At 32.7% G+C, this 14,493-nt stretch overlaps 1 protein-coding gene across 20 annotated transcripts in view; it reads right to left on the bottom strand.

Annotated features, from left to right (window-relative positions):
* Positions 1-14,493, bottom strand: part of LOC148601680 (activated Cdc42 kinase-like) — a 136,873-nt gene that overhangs the window by 74,632 nt on the left and 47,748 nt on the right. For 12 of the 20 annotated variants that reach the window (XM_088555652.1, XM_088555653.1, XM_088555656.1 and 9 more), the window contains exon 1: positions 83-380. The gene's annotated coding sequence lies outside the window, so the exon portion shown is untranslated. Of the gene's footprint in view, positions 1-82; positions 385-6,121; positions 6,180-11,328; positions 11,470-12,101; positions 12,210-14,493 lie in introns of those variants that run through there. The other 8 variants (XM_088555641.1, XM_088555647.1, XM_088555644.1 and 5 more) reach the window with 7 other exon arrangements.

Here is a 14,493-nt window from a genome sequence, read left to right as displayed (position 1 = left end):
ATTACCTGTTGATATTTTACAGTTATATTTCATTTTCTATTGAATTCTACATGTATAGTCAGTATTAGTAGAAAATACATACAACAAACCTATGTGTAATCCAATCACATGTGCTGCACAGTAATCGAAATATGCCCTCCTTGCTATTACACAACACAAATAATTCCAATAATCCCACTGATAATTTTTGTATTAATCCAACAAATATAATACACAAGGAAATCTCTTCTCTATCACAGAAATCTTTTATCTAATATTCCACTGGCAGTTTCCCCTGAAAAACACATAAAATATTGTTTATAAATGCAGCTATCTTCAGAACAGTTTAGAGAGAACTTCAGCATGAGCAGCCTCACAGAGTCTGTAACTTAATACCTCACACTTATCATCAGGATGGAGGCTCACCACAGGGTGTCCTCATTGATCTCTCATTCATGAATTTTTTCAGCTCTAATTAGAGAGGTCTCCTACAGGGAAATGCTAATTCAAGGACTACAGGAAGTAAGTAGGTTTATTAATATTTCACTTCTACAAATAGAAGGAAGTGAAGTGAAATTTGATAATCAATTTAAAACAAGAGGCCACATAAAGAAGCAGTTACTGTAACTAGTAAGGGAGATAACTGAAATAAAAGTACACTAAAGAAAATATCCAAATATCGCCTGTGTGAGTATTCCTTTCATAAAATCAGAAAAAAATTTGTCTTCGTTATCACATACTGGATCAAAATAGCTTTAAATACTGATAACAGAGAAGGAAGTTAAAAAGTAGGCTCATTAATTTCAACATTGCTCTGATTATTTCCTGTTAAATTCTCTTCAAATTGATGATTGTCTTATCTTTAAAATATTAAACCTTGGTTTTATGGTTACTCAAATTTTATTCAGATTTACTAGAATTTAAATAAGAAAAGGGTATTATTTGAATTTGGAAATATTTTGGAATTAAGAAAATAAGTAAAATAATTATTTATAGAACATACCCTACTAGGGGGGTTAGTAAGTTTTCCTTGCTTTTTGTTATCCAACTTACCTTACCCCTTAGCCATAACAGGCATAACTAACCCCCTTAGTAAGAGTTAGTTTTACAAATTATCTTTTTTGTTATTTTCTAAATTCCAAAGTAATACCAAATTCAAATAATAACTCGTTAAGGCAAGCACAGATAAAATCACAATTCTTGCTAAAATTCCAATCAACAGCTCAGCTAAATCAAATGACTCACTCTGCTTTTTTTCTGTCCATTAAGTCCACTAACTCTCAGAAGAAAGAAAAGAAAATGAGACAACAAATCTGATAACACTGAAGAGCAAAATGAAGCTTCATTAAAAAAAAAAAACATAGTGTACATTTATCTTTCACTGTAAACGTAAAGGGGCAATACTGCGATGATATTGCACTCAAACTTGAACTGGACCTGTACATTTATTGTCCACTGGTTAAGGGGCAGTAACTCCCACAAAAATGATGCTACTGCACTTGAACTTGAACTGGACCTAGAAGCCACAAGATGAATCCATATAATTAAGATTGAAATCAGGAAATAAATGTAGAATGAGAACACCAAAATCAATTCAATAATTCATATACTATTTTATAGAGCCAACATTGTGTCTTACTTGAAGTTATAATTAAGGGGCAATAACTCCCACAAAAATGATGCTCCTGCACTCAAACTTGAACTGGACCTAAAAGCCATGCACACAAAAACCTCCACATTACTAAGACTGAAATCAGGAAATAAATACAGGATGAAAATACTAAAATCAATTCAAATATTCATATACAATTTTACAGAGCCAACATTGGGTCTTGTGAAACCCTACTCCTTTTGAATTACTAAGTTATAATTAACTCACTGCAAGTTATCAATTCCAACTCTAGACTCTAATATCAATGTTGTGTTAGCATCAAATAAATTCAATTTACTTCCATTGTTCAGAACTATTGATCAAAGACACAGAACTCTGTAGATGACCATCTGTTCAAATGTTTGCCATCAAAATATCAGGAATTATTAAAGTTTATGACTAATATTGGTTATCTAATGGTAGACATGGCTTTATAATTAATAATTTGAGATCCTGTATGTTATTTTTAGTGAACAGATAAAGTTGCATTAGGTTTGACTCAAGTGTTGTGTGCACATGATGTACATGCCTTAGATTAGTTTTACAATATTTACATTTCATATGTAGTTCATGACATAGGTTGAAAGGACTCTGTGTTGTAATATTCAATGTGGCCTTTTTTTTTTCAGTCATGAAATTCTGAAATCATTTTTTTTTAATTATCAATTGGCAGTCAGTCATGAATGAAGTTTACAGTGGCAGATCAACAAGAATTTCTGAAAAGGGGAGGGGACTGGCCAAATAGGGATGAAATCGAGTGATTTCCATTTTTTTTCTTTGTAATAGGTTATTAATTACACATTGCGGGCATATGGGGGAGGCAGACCACCAGGGGTCCCCTTTGGATCTACTTCTTTTCACATTATGTTCACATAACAAAACCTAGCTGAACAGAGTATTTTCTTCCTTCAGACAAACATTCAAACAAAAAAATTATCACAATAGTTACAAATTAGAACAAATGTTAGCATAAGCTCCATATAACATTTAATTCTAAAGGGTTAATAACATGGAAGCTATCTTTTCTTTCTAAAGGCCACACTTACAAAAATGATTGTTTTGCCCTTACCCCACCCTAGATTCTGGCTTAAGGTAGGTAGGTAGGTAGGGAAAATTTCCACCCTCCTCCCAACAAAAATTTCATATGATTCTGTAAAAACCATGATCAAAGAAGTGAAAAATGTTGCTGTGGAAATTAGAAAAAAAAAAAAAAAACTGTCTGAGAATGACAATTAAAATTATTTGGGTAGGGTCATTTTTTATGGATAGGTAGGGTAAGGGTGAAACAAACTAAATTTTAATTTTGGCCTGACATTCATGAATGTTTGGCAGGTAAAGGGTTGAGAGTATATTTAGACTGGTCTTATAACTGTGTTAAGTATAATTCCTACATGATGTGAATACTAAGTACTATGTTCTGTAGATACATTTTGACAAAAAAGATTGATAGAGTTACAAAAATATCTTCATTATGTTCTTATATCAAGTGCCATAAACGTAAGAAATTTTAAAAGATGATAGAAACAAATATAATTCAAGACTAAAAATGCGTAGGCATTACTCTCAAAGACAACCAGTATACAAACTTGTACACGTATCTTCACTGTTACACACCAAAAAAAACAAAACTCTTATGCAATACTGACTTTTAGTGCATAAAAAACTACAACTAATGAAAGTGTCAAAATAAAAAAAAATGCATATTCAACACCTCCTATTATTTCATACTAAAAGTAAGAACTCATGATAGCTAGGCTCTTATCATAATGATACAATCCAAGCTACCTATTTATCAGTGGCGAATTCAAAAATTCTGAAAAGGGAGACCAGCTGACTGTCCAAAAGGGGGCCCACCTCAGTGATTTTAATTTTCTACCTCATAATCAAACTTTTGGAGCATAAGCAGCCCCCCCCCCTTTCTGGATCTGCCTACACTTCTGCTTTAATCAGAACCTTGAAACTGTTTATCTTTTTCAATACATTTTAATGAGCATCATTTGTTCAAGTACCAGGAAGTGACATACCAACCAGCAAATACTTCAACAAAGATGAAAGACAATGGCTTCAAAGGCTGCAAATTGAAATTGTATATGATCTCATAACCCCTTCATGTTGACAAAAACTTGACTTCTGACAGGGTAAACTCAGTAAATCATGGATAAAAGATCACAAAGCTGTTATACTTCATACCCAGACATCATATAACACAAAGTTTAAGAGAAAACTTAGTGTGCCATGGACTATAAAGTATGATTATGAAATTGTAATGCATTGTTGAAGAAAGTTATGTAAATATGATAGTACAGGTGCATCACAAATAACTATCCACCAAAGGGATTCACATTTACAACTGGGGTTACCATGTCATGTTTATATTGGAGTGCCGTGTCATCTACCATATCATATCATAAATTTTGAGCATAGATTTGTTTTTCAACACTTGCATAACACTATACTGTAGAGAAATTGACACAGCTTTTGCACTATGCAGCCCAATGGGACAGTCTTCAATGATTTACAGCAATTTGACACAAATCATAATTAACAGCACACTGACACAGCCTATAGGCTTTATATAACATTGCCAAAGATAACAATGCTATACAGCATATGCACCCCTAATGTAGTTAAAGTCACCACACTGAAAAATGCCACAGCACTATTTAAGTATATACCGACATACATCACAATGTTATAAGCAAGCATATATACACACATCGAAGTGCCATAGGCTAAGCATATTGACACACTTCACAGTTATATAAGCAAATAGACACACCTCACAGTGCTGTAAGGATAAGCATATTGACACACTTTACAGCACTATAAGCAAATATACGCCCCCAACTGTGCTGTAGAACTCATTGATTGACACAATATTACCCCCTACATTAAAACTTACACAGCTAGTTGACACAGTTGAAAATGTAGACGACTGACTGATTGAAGACATAAAAAACACAACCTACAATGCTTTTAAACAGTCCCTTTTGCTTAACCTGGAAAAAACAGGGCTGTAAGCACAAATTGCCCCTGACACTAACACAGCATTACTTCAAGGTTGTTTGACCCCTATAGTAGTTCATTCATCCACTGTTTTCTAGTCCTGTAATTAAATTTTATCTTGTTCCCACCTGAGTTAATAACAAGATAATCAGACATCTTTATGAGGTAAAGATCTGCTAAGTTCATGTTGCCCCGGGGAAATTAACTTACAAATTATACAATCAACTTTATAACATATATTATGTGTCAATATTGATAGGCCTAAGTAATCCAATACACATTACAAGTAACAAAGCAATACACATCCCTAGAGGTGACTAATACCAAGGACTACTTATGGAAAAGGTATTTCTTTCTGAAAATTAGCTGTTTACATGAAATTAAAAAAAAAACCATACCATAATTTTATGTGGAAACTCACAGGCAGATCCAAAAAAGGGGGAGGTGTACTGCTCCCCCTTATGAAATTGAATTTGTTTTAACTGCTATATATTTCATATTTAAACAATGAAAAATATTCAGAAAGCAAATAGTTAAAAGAATTATGAAGCAAGTTCATTATTAAGTATTGCATACCAGTGGATAAATAATACAATTCATTTTTCTTGACATTTTCTTTAAGGCCATCCCCATCTTTTTGAAAATCGCATGATCTTTCACAAGATACCATATAATTTATAGACTGAGAAGTGACTTTTATTATTCCTGGTTATTGATTTTACACAGGCAAATGAGCCACACATGAGAATCATATGGTTTGCATCATATAATTATCATATGAATCGAGCTACATATGATAATCACATGTTTTTAACAAACATGTGATTATCATATGTTTTCCAGCCCATATTATCTTATGAAAATCATATGATAATCATATGACTACCACATGATAAATATATGATTTTCATACATTTACCATATGATTATCATATGTGGCACATTGGTTGTGTATGGTATGTCAAATTCCATTATTTCTTGGAATTAAATAGACCTTTACTGTTTTCAAATGAAATTGACATTCCAGTTTGGAATCTGAATTTGCATACATGTATTCCAATCCCAAAAACCACGAAAACTGTACCCCTTAAACAGCAGTTCTTCCACAATATTCTCATTAAGGACCATCAAAAGATATCTTTTGACTTAAAAACTCATGTCAGTTCTGTTTAAACAGTCAAAATAGAAAACAAAGGAGCTATATAAAAAAGCATTGAGTTAGACCTACATGTACCTATGCTTTTATAAAAAGGCACTGACACAGACACATGCAAGTTCAAAGTGATCTGACACTACTGCCAACTAGAACCTGGTCAATTATCAGGGAATCAATTTTACCCATTTAATCACTCTATCTGCACAAAGGAGTTCATTTTTCAACTTGGGAATAATAAAAATCATCTGTCTAGACGAAATGCTCGTCAAACAGGATAAATAACTCTATTTACTGATATTGCTTTTACATTAGGAATTTATTGTCCATACTTTCCTCTTCAACAGCATAGACAGTCTGGTTCCATAAACAGTAAAACCAATCTAAACCAAATCCTGAAAAATTTTAAAAACCTGCATTAACCAGACACATTTTAAATTCCCTACACATCAGTTTAACCAGACACCTTTTAAATTCTCTACACATCAGTTTAACCAGACACCTTTTAAAGTCTCCTACACATCAATTTAACCAGACACCTTTTAAATTCCCTACATATCAATTTAACTAGACACCTTTTAAATTCCCAACACATCAATTTAACCAGACACCTTTTAAAGTCTCCTACACATCAGTTTAACCAGACACCTTTTAAATTCCCTACACATTAGTTTAACCAGACACCTTTTAAATTCCCTACACATCAGTTTAACCAGACACCTTTTAAATTCCCTACACATCAATTTAACCAGACACCTTTTAAATTCCCTACACATCAGTTTAACCAGACACCTTTTAAATTCCCTACACATCAGATTAACCAGACATCTTTTAAATTCCCTACATATCAGTTTAACCAGACACCTTGTAAAGTCCCCTACGCATCAATTTAAATGTATTTTGACCATTGGTAATCGAAACTCTGGTCTAAACCAAGCCAATTTAAAGTGTCAGTCTCTGTAAGAATCAGGCAGTGGGTGAAACATGGTACGAAAAAACCTATCACTTCGATAGTGTAATTTCACTATTTGTACCACCAGAATCAAGGAAAAAAAGATATTATCCATATCATGTTGGTGCATTGAGTTATGATTTCATTGAAATGCATTGAAAATGAACATTTCAAGGGCAGATAGCTCTGTCGAAAACCTCATTTTTCTAACATCCTATTGAAAAAATTCTGAGAAAAGCCAGTGATGCAGAGATCAAATAATTGTCTTTTCAAATAGAGAAAATGTCCTTAAGTGATTTAACATTGTCAGATCAGTCAGGTTTTGACATGCATGTTACTGATTTTTCCCATTTTGCCTGATTTTTACAAAAAACTTACACAGGTTTCCAATGTAGTTTCTTCCTTTGTTTAGTGAGAATGTTCCACCACTTCCTTGTATAAAGTCGGATCAATTTATGGAATTGATTTTTACTGATAAGGCATGATGCTATGAGGATTTCTTGTCAGAAACTTGCTATTCAAAGAAGAATTAAAATTTGCATGTAATTTAGAGTGTCAATACCCAGAAGTGCTGAACTTGTTAACTTGTTCAATTTCTTGCCAATTCTAGTAATAAACAAAGACTAGATAGAAAGGCATACTAAAAACCAACTCAAAATCAGTCAGCATTTAGAAAAGGCACAGATACATTTGTACATGTTACATTAATGGGAATTTCAAAGGTTTAAAAGTTCCATAATTAACATAAACTTCAACACATCAAGTTACTACACGTATAAAAGATCAAACAAATTCCTGCCAACAAGAAAAATGATTTGGGGTCAGGGGAGGGGGACCTATTAATAAACAATAACCATTGACAATAGGTATTTCAGGTTCATGTCAAAATAACAGGGTGCACAGAGGAACATGCGTATAATGAACTCTTTTAGGACTAGGATATTTGTTTGGCTTCAGCAGGTTCTGGTATAGACACAAGTATTGACACTGATGTAAAGGGACTTCATACAATATTTACACAGGTCACCAGTTTATCCAGGGTTCTTCTTAGACAGGTTTCACGGTAACATAATTGGTTCATTCTTTGTTCATGCTCTACATTCATTACCCTTTAATTATCTCCACCCAAGGGAGGTAACTACATTAACAGGTTTTCAACACATCCTGCAGATAATGATTTACACCAGATGAAGTGTTTATGTTGTAATTGGGATGCCTGGTGATCTTACAAACACCTGTTAACCTAAACATCATATAAAACCATGGAGATGCACTATGAATGCAGATATAAAATCCTACTTTTGGTGGATAAATAAATATAGGTATAATACTTCTGTCCAAGATGGTGGCCAATTTTAGTCGTCACAGAAGTCGAAAGGCCAATTTTACCAATGCACCACAACTTTTATAAATATCAATGTAAAAGTAGCAGTCTTTATAAAAATCAGACAGGAGGTGATTCATGCATGTCAAAAAAACAACCAAATTCACTTTTATTTTTTATGCAGAAACAGTTACAGACATTAAAATCAGTCTTTGTCATTTTGTAGTTTCACTTACATAGATTGTGTATGAAATTGGCACTCTGCAAGCGTTATCATTCTTGAAATCATTATATTGACTGATTACAGTGGAAGATAAATGCATGCTTTGCTTTGAAATGCAGATCTGAATACAGAAAGGACTATCCTCTTATGTAAAAATATTACATAAGTAGACTGAAAAAGCATCATTTAGTTTGGTTGGTTTTTCTACACCATAAATCACCTCCCTGAATTTTATATGGACTGGTATTTAAAAAACTCAATATTTTAAGAAGAAATAAAGGTTACAATAGCGCAATTATGTCTCCTCGGTATTCAGTCAGATCTTTACTCCAACATGCAGCCCAGTGGGAAATACAAGAAACGTTCATGATTGGTGGATAATAAAAGATATATTCATGAAAAAATTGTACGAACGGTAAGGAACCAAAAGTATCGAATTTAGAAGCTACCGATCCATATATATATATTTTATAGGCCACTTAAGGCTTAGGGTGGCTACTGAAAAATTAATGTTTGAAAAAGTATCCCCCTTTTTGAACCTTAATCTACGGACAGAAACACTGCATAACATGGTGTTTATTTTAAAATCTAAAAGCTATATGGGTGTGTTTAAGCAACATTGCGTTAGATTACAGAAATTTTACCCGAATTTATTTTTAGGTTTTAGTGGAAGTGAGGAACCCCCATAAGGAAATAGCATTGTGAATAATTGCACTCTTGTATCCTATAGTCAAAACTTACTTGTATGGTAAAGGTCCAAGGAAATGTTTCATTCTATTATATTTCACCTCTACAGTAAGAAGTAGTTTTAACTGTTCAGAAACTAAATTCAACAGGAAGATGTATAAATATCTAATGTTAAGAAAATGTGTTCAACTGGAATATTCATAAGGCTAAGGGTTAAATTTAAAAAAACAAAAAAAAAACAAAACAAGAATACCTAAGAAGAAATGTACCCAAACAAATGTTCTTGTCTACCCTGGTATTACACATGCTGTCAATCAGGTAAATAAGAGAGATATAGCAGTAAGTATCAACAAAAAGTATAGAAATTTATTTTGATGTGTGGCCATGGGTAATTTTAATGGATATTTTAGGGAAAATAATCCCCACCCCCAGGCGATAATTCCCTTTTTGACAGAAAGTCAATTGGAATATTTTTTTCACTTCAGATGCAAAAGTGACCCTGTCAGAAAGAGTAATCAGCAATCAAGACACTGTCATTAAAACTAAGCTAGTTATTTTGATGCAATGCTGGAATGTCAGTTTTAATTTCTATTATCAAGACTAATATTTACCACAAAAATCTTCAGCTGTATTGAAAGCAAATATATCAATCAAGGCCAAGGAAAATATTTCCAAAAAGAGTTAATCTATTTATCTGATGTTCCGATAAACATACAATCATGTCCTTTTGGCCTTATCATCCAAAACAGCACATTTCTCCAGGTGCTATGAAGAGATGCATCAACTGATGCATAGAAAAGCTGCCATGTATATTAGAAAGTATTTCTGTAAGTTCCTGACACATATCAATACTAGTTAAGATTTAATGTCAGGGGTAGATCCAGGGTTACACATGAATTACATACATTAACTTAACCTGTGTAACTTCACATTTCTGCAGATGTTTTGAGACATACATTTAATGATGCAGAGAAATGATGCATTGTAAATTAAATATTCTGATAAGGTCATACCTTGAAGGAAAATGTGCAATTATATAAATATTACTTTAATTTTTGTTGCTTATCAAGTTGGAACAATCACAAGTAAAATAGCTTTCATTTTGTTAAGTGTTTCGTGATGATTTAAAGTCAAATTTATGCACTTCAGATGTTACATGTTATGTCTTGTTTAGAATATCCCCATTCAACCATCTTCGATTAAAATGAAGTAGAAAAGAGACAAACTAGGAAAGGGGAGGCTCAGTACAAGTCATCATGCAGAAGCAATATATAAAATATCTCAGCAACCCTTCTAATTGAAGCTATGAATTCTATTACGAAAATTTCCATAAAAAAATTGCTAAGTCGTACCTCAACAGAAAGTAGATAAGTGATGAACTTAAAAAAATGTGAGGATTAGTACAAGTCATAATGCAAAAGCAGTATACCAAATATCTAAGAATTCCCTCCAATAGAAGCTGAGAATTCTGTTACCAAATTTTCCATAAAGCATCACATAAATGATTATAAAGTCATGCCATAAACATAAGTAGATAAGTGATGAACCTGGAATGAGGAGACATCATTCAAAATCTCAAGTATTCCCTCCACTAGAACATACCTGTAGCCAGGGGGGGGGGTTTGAGGGGTCCATGCAAACCCCCCCTTGAAAACCAATAAGCACTATTAAACTCACAATTCAGATTGAAGTCTGACTATGAAAGTCAAGATTTTAATTGAGTTGATCCATAAGTGCTTGAACTGTTACTCACTGCCCACGTTTTAATTAGAAGGCATGAAATCTGTCACCGAAAAAGTGAAATTGACAGACAAAGACAAGGCAACTCCAATCTAATGAGCAGGGATATAACAAGAACAACGACTGACTCACTAGTGATACCCCTACTTTTTTTGTTAAAAAGGAAGTAGATCTCATATGAAAAAGTAAAGGCACTCCAGGATGCAGTTTTACCATATGAAGCTCAACAGTCTGTGATTTACAGAAGCTGGGAAATCTGATACAAACAAGAAACCCGAAAAGGGAAGACAACGTATAAGTCATCATGCAAATGCAATATACCAACTATTTAAGGCTTCCCTCCAAAAGAAGCCGAGATATTAGTTACAGAATTATTGGCAGATTGACATTCTGATAAAAGGGCAAGGTAATTGCAATATAGTCCCTATTCTAATGGTAGTGACCAATCGGAAGGTATCAATTTTTCAATTCAATTTCATGAATAATTGTTTTCAACAGAAATTATACAATTTCACCCAGAACTTAAATTTGAAGTGGAGCAGACAATGAAAACTATGAAAATTGGTACCCCATACAAAATAGTTCTTCTATGGTAACCTAATGATACATGTACCTTGTAAAAGAGAGAAATCACACATTCATCCAACGGTAACTTATATCCAATCAGACATTTACAAGAAAGAACCATCACAACAAACTTTCAAAACAAGACAATCTGATCACCCCACCACTGTCTAAAGCAGATACAAGTATATGGCACTGAACACTAACATCTGGATCAAACATCTGCCAACATTCTACAGAGTATACAGATTAGCTACTTCAAGTATGCTCCTAACAAGAGGAAGGCATCCTGCTAATCCTAGTTCATCTGAGATACTATGTCGACAACACATAACTGATGACCTGCTCAGGAAATTCTGGTCAAGACTATACAATTTTCCTAGAAAGTTTTCATTTTAAAGTAGTACTCCAGCTAAGAATCATGCGAAATGTTATTCATGGTTGAAAAGCCTTCACATTTTTAATTTTGATATTTTGTTTAAATTGTTATAGTAAGAGAAATTAAAATGCGGCTTTTCATATAAACCATGCTCTTAGAAGATGAAAATTATATAGAATGTACTGAAAAATTCAAAAGTAAGAGAGACAACTCTGTAAATGACAATAAAATACAATATAATCTGTTGAATTATCAATGTTGATTATATCCAAACTAGACCAGAAAGATTGGAATGAATAATTATACATTTCATTATACAGACCTATAAAGCAACTTACTAGCAAAAATAAAAATATGTAGCCTTTTTTTGGGTGTATCACATATTACAGAATTTGCATGATTCCTACAAAGACAGTTACTTAAGACCTTACTTTGTAACATACCTGTCATTTTCTGAGATACATCCTAACATTTTTCAAGCAATCAGTACCTATGATTTACATGCTTCTGGCAACCCTAGCAGGCCTTATATTATAAACATTTCTACAACATTAAGGTATTTCACACACGTAAACAAAACTTATAGAAAATATGCTATCAACAGACGCACCTATATCACAACCACTATATACACCTCCTATGGATTGAGTATAAACTTATATCATGGACCAAGTCTAGTTTTATATTAATATTTCAAGGGTTCAAATTAGCAGTGGTATAAGATTCCAAGACTCTCAATTTCTGAGAAAGGACCTTTGACATTTCATTTATCATGGTCTAGGACTTTTAACTATATTCATTGACAATTAATTGAAAACTTTTGATTTACTCAGTTGTACCATTGACTTGAAACTTGAAAAAGTTTCGGAACTTCTACTCCAAAAAAAATATGTAAATTTGGACACTGTTTTATACCTCAAAGTCTGTTAATATTTGTATAATCCATCTTTATTGCCTCACCTCAAGTGACCTACCTACAGTCCACTAGAATTTACAAACCTAATTTATAAAGTTAATTGCACTTCACCTTAAATAAACTCCTCGACATACTTCTACACTGTAAACAAACAACACAATATATTTAGGCCAGAATAAAAAGTAAAAGTGTTTCTAGTACAACATTCACTCAACCCATAACTGTTAACTCTTCAGTGGTCAAACTGGCAGGGACAAGCCACTTACCAAAGGCTGTAGCTTGTTTGCAAAGTATAAATTTTGGACTTACATGAAATGAAAGAGTATATTCACAAAGAATAAAAATCTCCACTTTACATGCTAGGAAGTGCCGAACTTTTGCATCATTTAACCAGGAGCTTATTTAGGAGCTTTAGCAGCCCCAAAACCCCTGTGGCAGTAATCTGAATTACTTAAAATACTCAAAGCCACTCCACAGCTTGCTGACCAGCTATGAAGAAATATGCAACTTTGCCAATTGGCAAGTACTGTTATGTTAAAATATTAATTTCTATCCTTTGTAACCCAATTTCTTGATTTTATTCTTTGTTATAAATAAATGTAACTAATTTGTCATAAGGTAAGGATTTATTTTCTAGGGAAAAAAAAAGATGTTTACACTAATATGGTCTACATTCTTCACAGAAGACAGAGGTCTGGGAAACAAAAAAATATTTTACAGTTAGGCCTGCAATATGTATCAGTAACATATTAACATCATGAAGACAGGTTCATTTTTCAGACAGGTGTTTTATTACAGAGTTATCTACCACATGACTAAATCCTATTTACATATTTGGTAATTTATATATTCTCTGGTCTGATTTCTCAACCATAAAATAGATTTTAAAGTACTTGTTAAGTTGTACTTACTCAAATGCACCTGCAAAAAACTAAATCTACAGGGTCAAAAAAATTCAAACCATTGACCTTTTTCCTTTCTTTACATCTGAAAGAATTGCAGACTGCACAGATACAAGTCATGATAAAAGGGAAGTAACTTGAATTTCCTTAAAATAAATCTTGTAGCCAATTCTCTGTTTTTTAGTGATTTAATTAAAATTTAATCTACATGTGTTTGGTAATTACTGTGCAAGTTCTTTAATTTGTGGATACCAATTTTCATGAATTAGGAAAGAAACACAAGCTCGTGGATTCTTGAATTAGTGGTTTTGAGGTTTTCAGTATACACATCAATGGAAAGATTCTTTTCGTTGGGAGCCAAAATTCATGGTTTGGCCTACCCACAAAATCAAAGAAAATACATGCACATGTATCAAGGTCACAAGTATTTTAATACTTTTTTAAATAAAACAATATCTTACTCTATTAGTCTATGGTTTTGCATAAGATGTTATAAAAGTTCTACAAATAAATTTATCTTATTTTACCAAAAATGCAAACATTTCCCTTGACTAGTGAAGTTTATAAATATTAATAATAAAAAGTTACCAGATCACAATTTATTTGAAATAATTTCTTCACTTACGAAAAAAACTGCTGTAATAAACTGCACAGAAACTCCCAGTACAAAATAAAATTGGATACCTTATTATAACAATTTCAATAATTTTTTTTTTCAAAATGTCATTCTGTTTCATCAACCATAGAATAATACAATGATTTAAGAGATAATTATTTACATAAATATAATAAACTCATTGTTCCATAAACTTTATACAAGAAATATGCAATTGTTTCAGCCATGTAGGGAACTTAATGTGGAGTTGACACGTAAATATGTAAAAATGTAACTAGAGATGATTACTTGAATTGCTCAAATTATCATTTATTGTTAACCAGCAAGGTCTCCAACCATGCTTAATAGTGGTGTTGTTTTAGTAAAAGGTAAAAATCATTTTACAGCTGTATTATTGTTGC

The sequence above is a fragment of the Perna viridis genome, chromosome 12 (genome assembly GCF_037379345.1).
Source record: "Perna viridis isolate PV_CMFRI_1.1 ecotype Kerala chromosome 12, ASM3737934v1, whole genome shotgun sequence".
NCBI classification, from domain to species: Eukaryota; Metazoa; Mollusca; class Bivalvia; order Mytilida; family Mytilidae; genus Perna; species Perna viridis.
The sequence above is the reverse complement of the archived record's forward strand: the minus strand, read 5'-3'. Positions and strand labels throughout refer to the sequence as shown.